We start from the raw sequence: 6,734 nt of genomic DNA on the forward strand, positions 1-6,734 counted from the left end.
ATTTGTAAATAATTTATTAAATACATTATGAACAGCTGTGTGCTTTGTAATATGCTCATCATACATCGATATCAGAATATTCCATTCCTATTCTATAGTTATAGAATAGGAATAGAATATACAATAAGCATATTTAAATATGCTGAACTATGTATTAAAAACATGCTTAAAAAAACAATTGTTTATAAATATAGCTTTGATAGATGTTTGAATATGGTTTCCAGTAACAAAAAAGCGTGTTTTGATCGATTAAATGCGCTGATACGTCATTTTGCCTGCTAAACACATAAGGCTGAGTGGAGCGGTCTACCGCTCCAAGATGGCCGCCCTAAATCTCGTTAGCGACAATAGGCGAGAGCGGTCCATGAGGCGTCTATCCTTATATTATGTCTATGCTCGTTACCACCAGTGCAAATCTTCCTCTGGAGTCTAATGGCAGCTGCTTGACCGACTATGAAAGCTCATTACTGCCACCAACTGGGCTGGAGTGTTAAATGAAAGTTGACAGAAAAAAATACATTCTAAAAGTTATTTTTTCAAAAGTTTCGTGACAGTATATTTTATTTTTATTTTACTCAATTCTACTTTGAGCTGTCTCCTTTATAGTTTATACAGAGTATAATGATTCATCATCTGTGAGTTATATTTAGTGCTTAACTAACAAAACTTTAAAAAAAGAATACAAATGTTTATACTCTATCAGAAGGTATCACAAACTTTCAACCATTTTTTTCTTCAATTTAAACTTGAGAGTTAAGCAACTGAATACTGAATAATCTGTAGTTTCTTAAGTCCTGTATTGTGTTGTGGAATGACCACTACCACTCCAATATAGCATGACTCTGGGTCTTTAAAGCAATCAGTGAACATTAACATTAGTTTGAAAATTATTCACAAAAATACTTTATGTACAATGAACGACTCTGGAACATGTTTTTTATTATTATTTTTGATTAAGTTGTCCAATTCCTCCCAACACAAGATAAATCTTCAGATAGGAGGAATGTCAAAGTAAGATCACGTTTCACAAAAGTCTATTTTATGTAATCATGCATATTCTTCTTTTATATCATCAATTCAACCAAAACTAAGTTTCAGTGCTCCTAACACACATGTAATATATATTTTAATGGATAAGATAGATTATTTTATCCAAACATACTTCTTTATGGTGAAGAGAAGGTAAAAAGGGTTAGCTACAAAATGAATAAGAGTCAAAAGGTGGTGCTCAACAGTTGATTTACATTTGCATGGCACTCAGCAACTTCATTTAAATACAAAAACCTCTGCTAGGCACAAGGGGGGGGGGGGTGATAGGGGAACACAGACACACAACGTTTTTGACCATTTTTGGCAATGTTCGACTCTGACTAAAACCTCTTGCCGAAAGCCCTCAATCTCCATGCGCACGGCAGAACAAGGTGTCAATAGCTGTCGAAAATCCCATTTTTCATCCTGTGATACCTGTTTCCACGCTGTCTGTGTTTTGTACCTGAATATATGGAGAATGTTAATGTGTACATGTATAAACTAAGTGCGCAAAGCAACATTTGTAGCTATACTTTCAAAAGTGACATCATAACATAAAGGCATAGCTCTCATATGGGATCAGTCTTATTTCAGGTGTTAATACTGAGCATTTGTAATTGGTGACGTATAATCTAACTATCCAGAGATTTGTCTATTTGGAACAACTCTCTGTTGTTCCAAATAGCCTGTGAAGCTACACTAGCTTGATAGTGTTAAGATAGTGTTACATGTATGTTGATAGGAAATATTTTATATGAAAACATAAATGAAATTATATATCTATATATAATATAACAGATATATAACATTTCATTTATGTTTTCATATAAAATATTTCCTATCAACATACATGTAACACTATCTTAACATATGTTACTAATACATTTTCCATATAAATCGTAATATATATATTTTGGGATATATAAACACATACATTATATATTCATCTTTACTACATTTAGAATATATGGAAAGCAGCAATCTGTATATTTTGTAATATATTTCAAAGTATTTCATAAATATGTGGTATAATCCATAATACATTAATCATATATAATGCAATTAAAATATTTAGCAGAAAATGTATTGTGAAAATATATTACAATATATATCCATTAATCAATCCATCCATCCATCCATCCATCCATCCATCCATCCATCCATCCATCCATCCATCCATCCATCCATCCATCCATCCATCCACTAACACCCTTGTCCCTCAGTGGGTCAGGAGGGTTGCTGGTGCCTCTCCAGCTAACGTTCCGGGTGAGAAGGGGGGTCACCCTGGACAGGTCACCAGTCTGTTGCAGGGCATATCTCCATTAATACATTAGTAAATGTATTTTCCTTTTGTAAGAATGCGATTCACCATGGCAATGGGAGAAAAAAGAAGCCTCAAAGTCCACATTTCTTGCTGATGAAATTACTAATGTCAATGATGGCATATGGAGAATATCAAAACATATTTATTAGAAAAAATACTATTGGAAAAAGTAAGTACAAAGTACAGTTGCAATAGGTTTTAAAAGTCCAATTAAATATTTATAGGGTTATTTTTAAAGAGAGGGTTGAAGAACGGCATCTTACAGGTATTTTTAAGTTTTTTGGCGGGGAGGGATGCTGAGACTGTTAAACTGTTTTTTTCTGTTTAATTTTTACATTTAAGGAATTGATTCTGCATAAATCAGTCAGGTTGATGTTCTCTGTGTGTATTTTAACATTTGGTCTGAAGTTGTGTGCAGAATGAGGAGAGACTATTTTGACTGAGCAGAAACAGTGGCAGATGTTATTCAGACATCCTGACACATTCTGTGTATTCAGCAGGTTTTTACAAAATCTGTATCTCTTGTTGGGCTGTGACTCAGGCCCCCCTACTCCCCCAAAGCCTGAATGAATAAGTGAAAGCAGCACCTGTAACAAGAATGCCAGAGCACATTAAGGTTGTAGCCCAATCCCAGTAAGCAACAGTGAGGGTTGCAGTCTGCTTCAATGAAGACAACTGGAATAGAGGTGGGGAGGGAGCAGACTTTGAAAGGATCAAACTGATACCATTGTACATTTTGTGCAAACACCACATGTGAGCAAAGTACAATGCAAATAATAGAAAATTCAGAGCAACAACATAATTATTTTTTTAGAAGAAATATTAACTTACTGAGAGTTGAGGAAAAAGTGGTTCCCATAAAATCCTAACTAGAAAGCTAACAAACAAACAAACAAACAAACAAACAAACAAACAAATCAGATGCCAAAGTTTTTGAATTTGGAGTCCTGTTATGTTCAACATGGCAGAACCTTCGTTCATGTTGCTCTCCAGCTGTCTTGTTAGTGCATCTTTCAAAGAATGGAAAGCTCTGCAATTTTCATTGTAAGTACATCTCAACTGTGAGACACATTAATAAAACAAAAAAGGGGAAAATTACATTGTGCAGATTTAAATCAATAATTTATGTGTCCAACAGATTTACTTTAAACTAGAATTTTATTGATTAAATACATATTTCATTATCTACCAACCAGCAAGAATTCTGGGTTTTACAGACTAATGACCTGGATTTACTGAACCTGTTGATCTGTGTAGAAGATACACATCCAGGATCTAGTCAAAGATCTGAGGAGAGCTGGAACAAATACTTATATTCCCTACTGTACATGCGTAGTACAGAATGGATGGGTGAATTATTGCTTCACTCTATATATCATGTTTGTATGTGGGGGAACTGGGGACTGGCACCATTTTAGCAGAGACCTACTAAAATGAAAATATTTTTCAAAGACATGAAAGTCCAACATGTTTGGGTCTAAAACTGACATCAAAGTTCACTTTTGACTTTTACAAAGACTCAGATGGTGCTGACACATTAGCCTAAGTGAGGATTGCAGGATAACAGCTCAAAATTGATAAGTGATTTCAAGGTTCACTCTGAAGCTTCCAAGTCAAACCAAACCTACTAACAAGATAATGATCATTTAGGTTTTACCATGTATTTTGTTGTAACCATAAGAAAACACACATTATACGGTTGTTCTGTGTGGTTTGATTCTCATACAGATTATCATGGTATACCGTACTATTAATGAGTAATTTGAGTAATAATTTGATTATTCAATTTCTTTTGTTTTATTTTATTTCAAGTTAAGCTGTTTTAGGATCAAAGGTCACCAGTACATCTCAGAAACAGAGTCCTGGTCCTTGTAAGTTGATGGGATATTTTTACTTCAAAAGTATTGTAACCATGACTTGATTTTAAAGAATGTAGTAATGCAATTGTAAAACTGACAATTATGCAACAGTAACGTGAAAAATTGGGAATATAGAGTCCAGTATATGACATAATAGGATTTTGATGTGCAAAAAATGAATGAGTTTTATAGGAGTCTGTAAAGGAACTTAGAGAAGGGGGGGTATTTTTTATTTGTTTTTTTCACTGGCAAGGACTACGTCACAAAGAAATATGTTCATAGAGGAGGGATGAAGGGATGAAGGGAAGATCCATGAAGGGAAGGAGGGATGAAGGGATGAAGGGAAGATCTATGAAGGGAAGGAGGGATGAAGGGATGAAGGGAAGATCTATGAAGGGAAGGAGGGATGAAGGGGATGGTGAGATGAAGGGATGACTGAGCTTGATTTGGTCATCTGGAGAGAATGATGTCTTCACTTGGGAAGTAAAGACTCGGCGTGGGGGTTTGGTCTTCGGGAAACGGTTCCTCTTATTTTCCCAGAGCCAATATAGGACCCCCCAGACGAAACCTGCAGCGCAAAGCATGGTTCTCTCTTCATAAGCTCCAACTGGTCCAGAATTCAGCTGCCCGTATCATTACCAAAACCCCATCCATGCACCACATCACTCCTGTCCTGCAAAGACTCCACTGGCTGCCCACCAAGTTCCGCATAGATTACAAAATTCTTCTGTACACTTTCAAGGCCCTTTACAATCTCTCCCCACCATATCTTTCAAATCTTATTCATATTGCCATTCCCTCTCGCTCCCTCAGATCATCCTCCTCAATCCATTTCACTGTCCCCTCTGCCCGTCTCACCACCATGGGGAGCAGAGCTTTCAGTCGCTCTGCTCCCCAACTCTGGAACTCATTACCACCACACCTTAGAAACAAAGTCATTATCAAATTTTAAAACCGAACTCAAAACACACCTTTTTAGATCTGCCTTTTCCACATGACACAATTGGTTTGCCTGATTTTACATAGTTTTTATATAGATACATTGTTTTGTTTTATTTATTTTTATCTACTTTTACTTGTTACATTTTATTTGTTTCTGTCACAGTTTTTTACTATTGTACGGTGTCCTTGAGTGCCAGAAAGGCGCCTTTGAAATAAAATGTATTATTATTATTATTATTATTATGAATGAAGAAGGATTAAATGAAGGAATTAAAGAGTAAGGGAGGGTGGGGTTGACGAAACTGAGATGAGTGGGTGAGCAGAGTATAAATAGGCTGCCTGGATAATTAGAGGTGTGGTTTGGGCGTGGTCCAGCTCCCCAACTTAAGTTAACACATTAACTCCATATCTTCAATATCTCTTTGGCAACATGATGGATTTCTTTTCTATGGAGACTGTTAATATAAATTTTTGTTTAATAAAATGGCACAATATTAAAGTTTAATCATGGTGTTTATTGTTGTGGTTTTAAATACTGTCATCAGTCCGGCTGCACAAATCCGTCCTACACAAACGTCTTTGCACAATTTGTGGAACATGCAGCAAATATAGCATCCAAACATAAAAGGCGTAACTGATCTTGTATGTCGGGTCAATCAACTCGACTACGCTTGTACAGCAAAAAAAAAAAATTGTTTGTGCTGCTTTTGACCTTGAATATATTAATGAAAGTTTAAAGGTCAAAAGATCAACTAGCCCCACCCCCCCATCACACACACACACTTTTACTAAATCAAAATGACCTTTAAACTTTCATTAATATCTTCAAAACCAAAGTGGCACAAACAAAATATTTTGTTGCACAAACCAGCACAAGCGTAGTCAAGTTGCTTGACACCAATTTTATCTGATTTGAAGAAGTTTAGGGGGTACTGGTTGACCTTTCATGACCTCTGGAAACATTTCTTAATATATTTAAAATGATAGTGGCACAAACTCTCATTGCTGTGAGGGTGTGTCTTCAATACATTCTCCTCACTGGTTACTTTTCACCAAACCTTTATCATTACAGTGCATAACAAACCCTGACCGCTCTGTCGGAGGTTCAGTTCCTCCAGTAAGATGTTCACCTCAGGACAAATTGTGACCACCGATAAGTTTATAAACCCACTGGATTTATTTACAGATGGCATCATGTCAGTTTACCATCAGGGATGAACTGATCACTGAGTATGATCACACACAGAGGGATTGTGTATGACCAAATAGATTATTGAAAAGGGATGTGATTCTATGGACCCATTTGTGTCTTTAATAAGGCTGATGATGATGATGATGATGATGATGATGATGTTAACCATAGAAATAATGTGGACTTATTTCTAAGTACAGAAATAGACATGGATGGACACAGCGGTGGATAAGGTGTGTGACCCATAATGCATCAGGCCTCAGTCCTTGACAGCCGTCACAGGTTTGAGTCCCAGGCACATCTCACAACCCGTTTTCCTGTTGATTCACTATCATATAAGACCACTGGAGCCAAAACAAATCCTTATAAACATATATATATATATATA

The sequence above is a fragment of the Poecilia reticulata genome, linkage group LG16, assembly GCF_000633615.1.
Source record: "Poecilia reticulata strain Guanapo linkage group LG16, Guppy_female_1.0+MT, whole genome shotgun sequence".
In the NCBI taxonomy this organism is placed as follows: Eukaryota; Metazoa; Chordata; class Actinopteri; order Cyprinodontiformes; family Poeciliidae; genus Poecilia; species Poecilia reticulata.